Source organism: Sciurus vulgaris (genome assembly GCF_902686455.1).
Source record: "Sciurus vulgaris genome assembly, chromosome: 5".
Classification (NCBI taxonomy): Eukaryota; Metazoa; Chordata; class Mammalia; order Rodentia; family Sciuridae; genus Sciurus; species Sciurus vulgaris.
This window is the reverse complement of record NC_136465.1, coordinates 175,380,490-175,390,645: the sequence shown is the minus strand read 5'-3', so window position 1 is coordinate 175,390,645 and position 10,156 is coordinate 175,380,490.

The window sequence follows — 10,156 nt, the reverse complement described above, 5'->3', positions numbered from 1 at the left end:
GTCGGTTGGCACACGCTGTGCTGGCGGCTAGAAGAGAGCAGCTAGTTTGCTGGTGACCTGGATGCTGGGTGGGCGTGAGGCTCTGCCAGGTGGTTCATGTCATACGTTGGCTGTTCCCTTAGTGACCCCGTGTCTGGGGCACATGTTTCCCCCGCACATTTCCAAGCACAAGGGCAGGAAGTGTGCGGTGTCCCCAGAGCATGGGAGCTGGGGACAGTGCTGCTTACCACCTGGCCCAGGACTGTCTTTTCTTGCCACCACCCTCCCCCTACCTCCTTCCCCGTGGGGCGGGTCCCAGCCCAGGGCCGCACCACCTGGGCATTTTCACCTTCTGATGTGTTGGATTTTCCCAGTCCACGCTCTTCACGCACCTGCTCCCACCAGGGCCACTTTGGCATTGCCAAGGGGCTTGGGCTGCAGCCCCGCGTCCTGAGCAGCCTCCTCTCCGGGTCCCTTCTCCAACGCACACCTGGCCACCGTTGGCGCACCCGCCCGCCTCAGCGCACAGCCCTGCCCGTCTTACAACTCCACTCAGCCCCAGGCTTTTTCTGTCCTGTGGCATTTTGTCCTGGTCAGCTGTACGAGCCTCCTGCGCTTGGGAGGATCAGGGCCCTCTGGCCTCGGGCTCCTGCCTGCCCTTCACTGGCCAAAGCCTCTCTGTGCCGTGTCCTGCAGCCCCACACCCTCTGGACTCTTCTCTACAGGGGTCATCCTTCCCCCAGGTGGGTGGTGAACTCCTTCCAGGTGCCTCTTCCACTCTGTGGCCGATGCCTTCTGCCCACCCGCATCAGGTCGTCCAAGGGGTCAGGCGGGATCTGCTTCAGGCACCTGCCATGGCCCTCGTCTCTGCTTTCAGTCGCAGCCATTAATTCAGGGAAGAAACCCACAAGAGGTGATGCGGGGAGGTGAAGAAAATATAGACAGATGTACACAGAGAAAAACAGCTGAGGCCAGGTGGACAGTCAAGCTGAAGGAGCTTGATTGACCCAGAGCTAGCTCAGCACCTTTATCATATAGGTGTCATCAAAAGGTTATTTGTGGGAAAGTTTCAGCAAAGCAGGACGCAGGACTGGCGAGAGACATCAGAACTCTCTGGTTATGCTCAGAATTCTCCGTTCCCAGGAGTTGATGACTGAGCGCAAGTTTCCAACTGATAGCACTGCAAGCCTTCACAGTCGCCTCCGCTCGCCAGGCGTCACCATAGCGACTAGGCCATCTTGACCTGCACCTTAGCACGGGCAGGTCCCAGTGCAAATGCAGCCATGAAGGAGTCAGACTGTGGTTCAAATCGCTACTCTCCACAGGGACCCTGGGCAGCTCCCCCAGCTCCCCAGGCCAGGGCTGGGAGCCGGGGCCTGGCACCCGTACGCAGGCATCCGCAGGGTGTTCACTGTGTCATCTAACACAAACCGTGCCCAAGTGGGGCACCCTGGGGGGTTTTGAGCCTCCGTGAGCCCATAAGAGCACACTGGATTTGTTTCCTGTTCCTCAGTCAGAAGGCCATCCCCTCCTGAGGATGGAACCCATCCACGGAGCCCAGCACTAGGAGGCCGTTTTTGCATAGGAAGATGCTGTTACGCCTTCTCTGGTCTCGACGCAGCTTCAGGTGCTCTCAAGTTAAACATGGGCTTCTCCATTTTGTAGAATGAAGTGTTGCCCAAACCTAGAACCGAACATGAAGCCAGTTAAGCAATTAAGGGGCTTGGGGGGGTGCGGGCAGGTGGTGGGGATTGAACCCAAAGGCACTTACCCACTGAGCCACATCCCCACGCCCCCCCCCTTTTTTTTGAGACAGGTTAATCACTAAGTTGCTTAGGGCCTTGCTTAGTGGCTGAGACTGGGTTCAAACTTGGAGTCCCTGTCTTTGCCAAGTCACTGGGATTGTAGGTGTGTGCAGCCACGCCTGGCCCGATTAAGATCTTTTTAAAGGGGACAATGGCATTCTCCCTCTTTGGTCCCCAGCAGCAAGTTCAAGTTCTAGCTCGCACTTGGCTCCTAGTGCAGGAACCAGCTGGGGACTATGGTGTCCTCTGCTGCAGGCAGTCACAGGTTCCCCTGCCTGCCCCACACGCCCTCCTCCCACCCCACAGGTTTACCCAACTTGATTTTTCTTACATAAAATGCCACCTGGTTGTCCCGGCCAAGTCTGAGGCTCCTCCTGGGAGTGGATCTTCACAAGGCAGTGAATTTTTGAAGAGCCTCAGGGTGCGGAAGCTGTGACTCGCAGGGGGCATTGTAGATGGCCGGGCCGAGTGGCCTAGCTGCTGTGCAGCCCTGTCTTGGGCCCAGGAGCAAGGATCCGGTCCTCTGGACACCACGTACCTCCCACAGCTGCGTCAGCACCAGCAGGGTGCTTCCCCACAGCCCTGCTGCATGGGGACATTGGAAACCTGGCAGGAAGGATGGTGGCACCAGGGTGGCAGTGGCTTCTTTCTTGAAGGACTTGGCCTCCCAGCCAGTGTGGCCGTGGAGCCCCTTGCCAGCCAGGACTGGGAAGCTGGCCCCTGGGTCCTTTTCTGCAGGAGCATCACCTTCAGGACCTCCGTGACCTCAGACTTCTTAGGGTGGAGCAAGTAGTCCCCCTCCGCAAAACTCAGGTTCGCCCGGAGCCCCAGAATGTGACCTTGAAGGAGGGTCTTTGCAGACGTAACTCGTTAGAGATCTCAAGACGCACCCCGGATTTAGTGTGGACCCTAAACCTAATGACTGGTATCCTTTTTTTTTTTTTTTTGCGGTGCTGGGGATGGAACTCAGGGCCTTGTGCTTGCAAGGCAAGCACTCTACCAACTGAGCCATCTCCCCAGCCCAACTGGTGTCCTTATAAGAAGAGGAGAGGACACTGGCAGAAGGAGGCCGTGGGAAGAATCAGAGGCTGAGGTGACGCAGCCTAAGCCGAGGGGTGCCGGGAGCCACTGCGCTCTGAAGACGGCGAAAACGGACTCGGGGAGGGCCGGCTGACACGCGGGTTTGCCCTTGGGGCCTCGGGGACTGTGAAAAAATGAATGTGTGTGTTTTTAAGTCCCCAGGTTTGTGGTCATTTGTTTCAGCCACCACAGGAAACTCAAGCAGCGGGTAAGTGGAGAAGAGGGATCCAGGGACTCAGTCCTTGTCCCAGGGGCCCTTGATGGCAGCTGGCGTGCCCGTCTACTTGCCTGCGTGGGCCCCTCAGCCTGGCCCGCAGCCCTGGTCACCGCAGGGCACTGCTCACTCTCCCACCCAGGCCTCCACTCCTCCCCACCCAGCTGTGCAGGTGGCTGCGAGTGACCAGAGGTCCCGTCCCCTCTCCCTGCAGCTGGGAGTCAGCCTGCCACACGGGTCCTTTGGTGCCTCTGGCGTCTCATTTCAGGCCTTCTCCATGCTTCCTCTCCCTCACCTCTTGATCCATGCGGGAACCAGGTCTGGATTCTCGCCACCCAAGTGCCAGCCCTCTGCCCCCCCTCTGTCGCCCTGTCCCCTCCTGCTTCTCCCCCAGAGCCCGCAGCCCTTTCTCCCTGCATCTGCCTTTCTGAAGAGAACACAAGGTGGCATGTGCTGGGACGCCTCCTGGACGTCCCCACGAGGCAGTGGGGCTGGTGGCCCCAAGTGAGCACTCCAGGGCAGGCCTGGCCGAGGAGCACGCTGGGCTCCCGCCTGCTGGACGTCCCCCCTCCTGTGCCAGGACTGCAGGCGGAGCCCCTGTAACCTGCACCTCAGGGCTGATTTCCATTCTGGTTGGACCAGCTCTCTGGGCTGGTCAGGCACTGGGCACAGTGCCCAGGTGGGCCTCCTGACTGGGCCTCAGAACAGGCCTCATGGTGGGCCGGGCCTGTCGTGTTCTGTCTCAGTTGCCCTGACGAGTCCACAGACAGTGTCAGGTGGTGAGGGTGAGGAAGGGCACCTTCCGGGGGCCCACGGGCACCGCCGGCCATTCCAGCTGGGAGGCCCCTCCTGGGAGGCTCTTGCACCCTGCCGTCCTGAGAAGCAGAGCAGGCCAGGCCCGCCCCTCAGTGTGGCGTCCTGTTGAACATAAAAAATGACACAAAACCTAACAACAGACAAGAACAAGCCCACCCCTGCCACCTGTCTGGACACAGACAAGACCACGAACATTATCCATCCCGGGGTGCCCGCCCCCAGCTGGACGAAGGGCCACCGCAGCTGCTTCTCCAGCCACAGCCTGGGCCTCGCCCTGGGCAAGCCTTGCCCTGGCCACCAGAGAACCCTCCCCTCCCACAGCGGCTGGCACAGAGCAGAGCCCTGACTTCAGCCTTCCCAAACTCCCCGTCCTGAGCTAAGTTGAAAACAAACACCACCCAATTGGAGGCCGTGGGACCTTGCCCTGGGGGGGTCATTGGCTCTCACAGGTTCAGTTCTTCATTGGGCAGAGGGGAAGCAGGCCCAGAAAAGGACAGTGACTCCCCAGGGTCACACAGCTTGGAAGGGTAGTACGACTTCCATGCAGATCTTTCTGGGCCTGGCGCTACCTCTGTATGGGAAAGTCAGAGACAGGCTAAGGCTCGGCTCCCAGTGGCTGCTGGGTGACACTGGGTCCATCATAAACATGGACAGATACTGGTGCTCACTGGCCATATATACGATTTGTGGGGCTGAGATTGCAGCTCAGTGGTAGAGCATTTACCTAGTATGTGTAAGGCACTGGGTTCCATCCTCAGCACCACATAAAATGAATGATTTAATTAAATAAAGGTATTTAAAATAATCATTAAAAATAATTTAAAAAAAGATTTGGGAAATCAGAAGTGCACAAGGCATGGGCTGGGGCTGCAGCTCAGTGGTAGAGTGTTTGACTGGCATGTGTGAGGCCCTGGTTTCAATTCTCCGCACCACATATAAATAAATGAATAAAATAAAGGTCCACCAACAACTAAAAAAAATTTTAAAAGAAAAAGAAGTGCACAAGGCAGATGTCAGGGAATAATGACACAAGGACAGAATCAGGCATTGGAAGACCAGGGCCTTCTCCCTGCCCTGTGGCTTGTTGGTCGTGTGACTATAAGCAAGTTGCTGAGCCTCTCTGGGCTTTGCTTTCTCATCTATCAAGTGGAGATTATAACCTGTGCCCCATGCACCTTACATGGCCTTCATGAGGTAGAGAAGATAAAGCTGCAGAAACACCAAACCAGCCTGGTGCAGTGGTGCATGCCTGTAATCCCAGCCTCTCTGGAGGCTGAGGCAAGAGGATGGCGACTTCAAAGCCAGTCTCAGCAACGGCCAGGCGCTAAGCAACTCAGTGAGATCCTATCTGTAAATAAAAGACAAAATAGGGCTGGGGATGTGGCTCAGTGGTTGAGTGCCTCTGAGTTCAATCCCCAGTACCAAAAAAAAAAAAAAAGAAAGAAATACCAAATCAGTGTGAGTTAACTTTTTTGGGGAGAGGAGTACTGGGGATTGAACCTAGGGGCGCTTTAATACTGAGCTACATCCTTACCCTTTTTAATTTTAATTTTGAGATGGGGTCTCACTAACTTGCTGAGGCTGGCCTTCAACTTGCAATCCTCTGGCCTCAGCCTCCTGAGTGGTTGGAGTTACAGGCATGAGTCACTGCGCCTGACCTCAGTTCATATTTTAGGTTCGCCTTTGTTTAAGAGGTGATGCCTGTCCTCAAGGAGTTACAAGCGCATGTGGACAAGAAGTACTTGACAATGGCAAAGACACTGCAAGCTCAGTGCCAGAGAAGTGGAGCGGACAAGACTCGCTCCCGTGGTCTGGGCGATGGGGGGTCTTCCTGGATGTGCTGGTCCTTGCAGCTCCTGAGCTTCAGGATAAAGAATGGGTGGAAACAGCTCCATGGTTCGGGACCAGATTAGGAAGGGTTTGGGCTGCCTAAGAATTTGGACCAGTTCCATAGGGATTAGGGAGCCACTGAATGTTTTTGAGGAGCAGAGTGATAAGACTGGTGTGCCTAGAGATGTGCCTCTGGGGCAACTGAGAGGGTGGTGGAGGCCAGGAGAGCCTGGCTGAAGCCCAGCAGTGGAGGCGGCTGGGGAGCTTCGGAGTGGTGGGGAGCCAGCACAGGGAGACTGTCCCTGGGGCTGCGGGTGTGTCCAGAGCAGTTCTCGGATGCCCAGCAGGGGGCAACGCGTACCGGGGTTGGAGCCCTGGGAGAAGGAACTGCAAGGTGCTTCCCAGGAGCTGCGCAGTGAGGTCGGATGACTCAGGATTGTGAAATAACACCACCTGGAGGAAGCCACCAAATGGTGACGAAGGCTCAAGTTCGCCTCGTTCCTGCTGCTGAGGGCCTGGGAGCGGCCAGGCCTCCCAGGTGGTCTGGAAGGGCTGCTGGGCGCAGGCCATTCCTGTCTGAGGAGGGCCCGGGGCTCATAGTGGGGCAGGTCTGGAGCTGCTCTTCTGGATCTGAGGGGCTGAGCGGGTGAGGTGCAGTGTCCTTGGAGGTCCGTTCCAGGAGGACCCCAGCTGGCGTCCGGGCCCTGGACTGCCCAGTTCCTTCCTTTTCCTCTCCTGAAGGCTCAGTGATTCCTTGAGATGGGAATGCCCCTGGTTTCCTTCCTAACACCACAGCCTCTGGATTGCGGCCTGGGCTGGCTGGGGCCGGCTCCTTCCCACAGAGCCCAGGGAAGCTCTTTCCTTTTTTGTGGTGCTGGAGATTGACCCCAGGACCTTGGGCATGCCAGGCCAGTGACCTAGCAGGGAGCCCCGCCCAGCACTATCGGCACCGCCCACCTTTTTTGAGACAGGGTCTCACTAAGTCGGCCAGGCTGGCCTCAGCCGCCTGAGTCACCGGGATTGTGGGTCTGCACCACCACACTAGGCGCTCTGAGTGCAAAAAGTCACCCAGGACACAGTGTGGCCAGTAGGTGGAGAGTGGGCATCCAGGCAAGGGAGGGGGACAGCGGATGAGAGAGAAAAGAGAGTGTCGGGAAGCAGGATTGATTGACAGGGCCTGGCGGGGTGAATGCCTGAGGCTGGGGAGAGGCTTCAGGGAGGATGCTGGGCTCCTGGATGAGGCGCCATTCCTGGGTGCTGCGGGTGGGCGGGGTGCAGGGGAGATATGACCCGAGTTTGAGAAGCGTAAAGCTTGAGAAATCTTGGGGACACTCCCTGGGTGTCCCTGGCGTCTCCAGGGTCTGAGGGCAGAGCTGAGGTCTGTGAGCGTGGAAACGCGCGGGAGGGGGAGACCTCAGTCCCAGGAGAGGCCAGAAGAGCCGCAGGGTGGTGTGCTGGGAGCAGGCAGCAGAGGGAGCAGCGGAAAGCAGGGCGGGAGCCACCCGGGGCCAAGGTAGGAGATTCCAGAGGCGCCTTTGGATTTCACAACTGGAGGTTCCGTAGGCCTGGCAAGAGCAACATCACAGTGTGCTGTCAATGTCCCCGAGGAAAGGGATCAGCCGGGTAGGCAAGCCTTTCAAGTAGGGTGGCCAAGGGGGTGGGGGGCAGTGCTCCCAGCCGGGGGCCATCAGATTCCCTATGTCTGTTCCCTCTCCCAACACTGATGGGTGGGCCCTGTGTGCTGCGAACTGTCCTCGGTGCTGGGGACACTTGGTTAAATAAGCCGAGATGGTCTCTGCCAGCGGGAACGGGAGGAGAGAGCATCTCCTGAACATCTTTACTCAGATAAAATGCACACGCCATGAGCTCATCCATGAATTCTAAGTGTGCGATTCAGAGATTCTTAGAAAACTCACAGAGTTGTGCAATCCTGGCCTCCCCCCAAGGTCCTCCGCGCTCATGGGCAGTTACTCTGTTTTTACCCCAGCCCCCAGCAATCCCACAGCCACCTGCTGCCTCTCTATATTTGTCTTTTCCGGAAATTTCCTTTAGCATTCTGTTTTTGAGGCCGATGCGTGCCGCACCATGAATCAGCACTGTTCCGGCTTTGGGCTCAGTGGCGTTCCCTCGCTCCTGGATATGCTGCATTTTCTCTCCCCAGCCCCAGCCGGCGACAGTGGCCAACATGGTTTCCCCTGTTGCTATGGGAGCAGTTCTGCTCAGAGCGTTTGTGCACAAGTCCTTGTGTGGACAGGTGTTTTCATTTCTCTTGGGTAGACAATGGAGGGGACTTGCTGGGGAAAGAGACATTTTGGGGTGTCAGGAGGAGAGAGTGCCACCTGAGCCCTGGCCAGCGGGGTGAGGACGGGCCAAGCTCCATGGCTTCTGTTCACTTGCTGATTTGCTGAGTGTCCCTGTCTCCCAGAAGAGGTCTGCCCCAGGACAGCAGCCCCCTGTCTCATTCACCACAGCCTCTCCAGCACGCAGAACAGCGCCTAGCATTTAATAGGTGTTTGATAAACCTCTGACTTCAAATTCCGGGCTCTGGAATTGGAGTCCCTGGGGAAATACCTGCCCACCTACTGGCCACGTGATCCGGGCTTTCCCATCTCTGTTTCCTTGGGGATGGTGACATGAGAATGACAGTAATCCTGACCTGCCAGGTGGGCAGAAGTGGTGGCTGAGCTTGCACCCTGGCCTGAGCCAGACCCTGGTTGCCTCCCTACCATTCTTAGCAGCAGTGGTGACACACTGTTGTCAGGAGCGGCCCCTTCCTGCTGTCCTCTGGGCAGACAGCTTCCAGACCCTGCCCACTGCCCTCTGCTTTAGAGAAGAGCAGCCCAGCTGGTGGAGCCAGGATGTGGGTGTGTGCCAAGCCTGGGAGAGCCCTGGGCTGGGCGAAGGCTGAGTCACAGCCATAAAGCTGGGGGTGTGTCCTGGTGACAGGACACCCACTTCCGGCCCCGAGGGACTGTGTCTCCTGCCTCTCAGGCTAGGAGCCCTAACAGAAAGGCTTTGAGAAACACAGGAAATGGGAAAAATGGAAATTTTCGCATAACATCTGCTCAGGCCTGGGAGCTCCCTTCAGCTCCAGTCCTTGACCTGCACCTGGCCCGAATGGTCACTCGGCTTTCCCCGTCCCGGGTCCAGCTGAGACTACAAGAATCCCCTGCCTGGCCCTCGGCGCCCAGCACCCCTCACTGTCCTGGGTCAGGGCTGCCGCCCATGCTCTTCCTGTTCCTAGTAGGCTCCTCACCCGCCCCCTTTAGACCCGTCAAATCGCCTTTCCCTGAGGCCCCCCACCAGCTTCTGGAACACGCGCCACTGTCCTCTGCCTCTCCTTGACTTTCAGGCCTTGGAAGCCCCTGGCATGTCAGTGGGCGCTCCTCGCTCACTCCCCCCTTATCTCCAGCCACTAAATGAACTGTCCATTCCCGCCTCCAGCTACTCCACTCTTGCCTGCCCGGCCTCTCGCTCTCATAGGTACTTTTCCTGTTGCTCTATGACAACACAGTCTACCGTGAGACCACGTCACAGTCCTCGGTGTTTTCCCAACAGAGTTGAGAACTTATGTCCACAGAAAACCTTGTGCCCAGATGTTTATAGCAGCTTTATTCATAATTGCAAGCAAACAAGGTGGCCTTCGATAAGGGAACTTTTTAAGACACCAACTGGGCACGGTGGCACATGCCTGCAATTCCAGAGACTCAGGAGGCCAAGGCAGGAGGATCGCAAGTTTGAGGCCAACCTCAGCAACTTTGTGAGGCCCTAAGTAACTTAGCAAGATCCTGTCATCAAAATAAAAAAAATAAAAAGGACTGGGGCTGTGGCTCAGTGGTTAAGCACCCCTGGGTTCAAGGCCTGGTGCCAAAAATTTTTAAAAAGTTCATTAATAAGAAAAAAAAAGACATTGCCTTGTTTTTCTCTACGGCACAGAGAAGGCTCAGCGCAGTGTGCCTGCGCTGCCTCTGAACTGTGGGTTTCAGAACTCACCGTTCCCTTCTTCCGTCCTCAGAGGAAGAGGCATTTGATGGACTAACTTCTCTTCCTTCTCCCTCCTTCTCCCTTCTCCCTGCCTCGCTTTCTTTCCGTTGATCGAACCCCGGAGGCCCTACCTCTGCGTAGAGCCCCAGCCCTTTTTATTTTTTATTTTGGGACAGGATCTTACTAAGTTGTCCAGGCTGGCCTTGAATTTGGATCTTCCTGCCTCAGCCTCCCCAGTCACTGGGATTACAGGTGACAAATCTGCTTCTGTAACAAACCCACTGCTGAGATAAGGACCCTACTCCACTCGTGAGGGTGGAGCCTCCATGACCCAACACCTCCCGACACTGTCCCATGAGGATTAGGTTAACTGGCGTCACACTCAAAGGACAGCACCCAGACTCTTTGGCAGGGAGCATGGAGCATGGCCTCTGGTCCCTCGTCATCT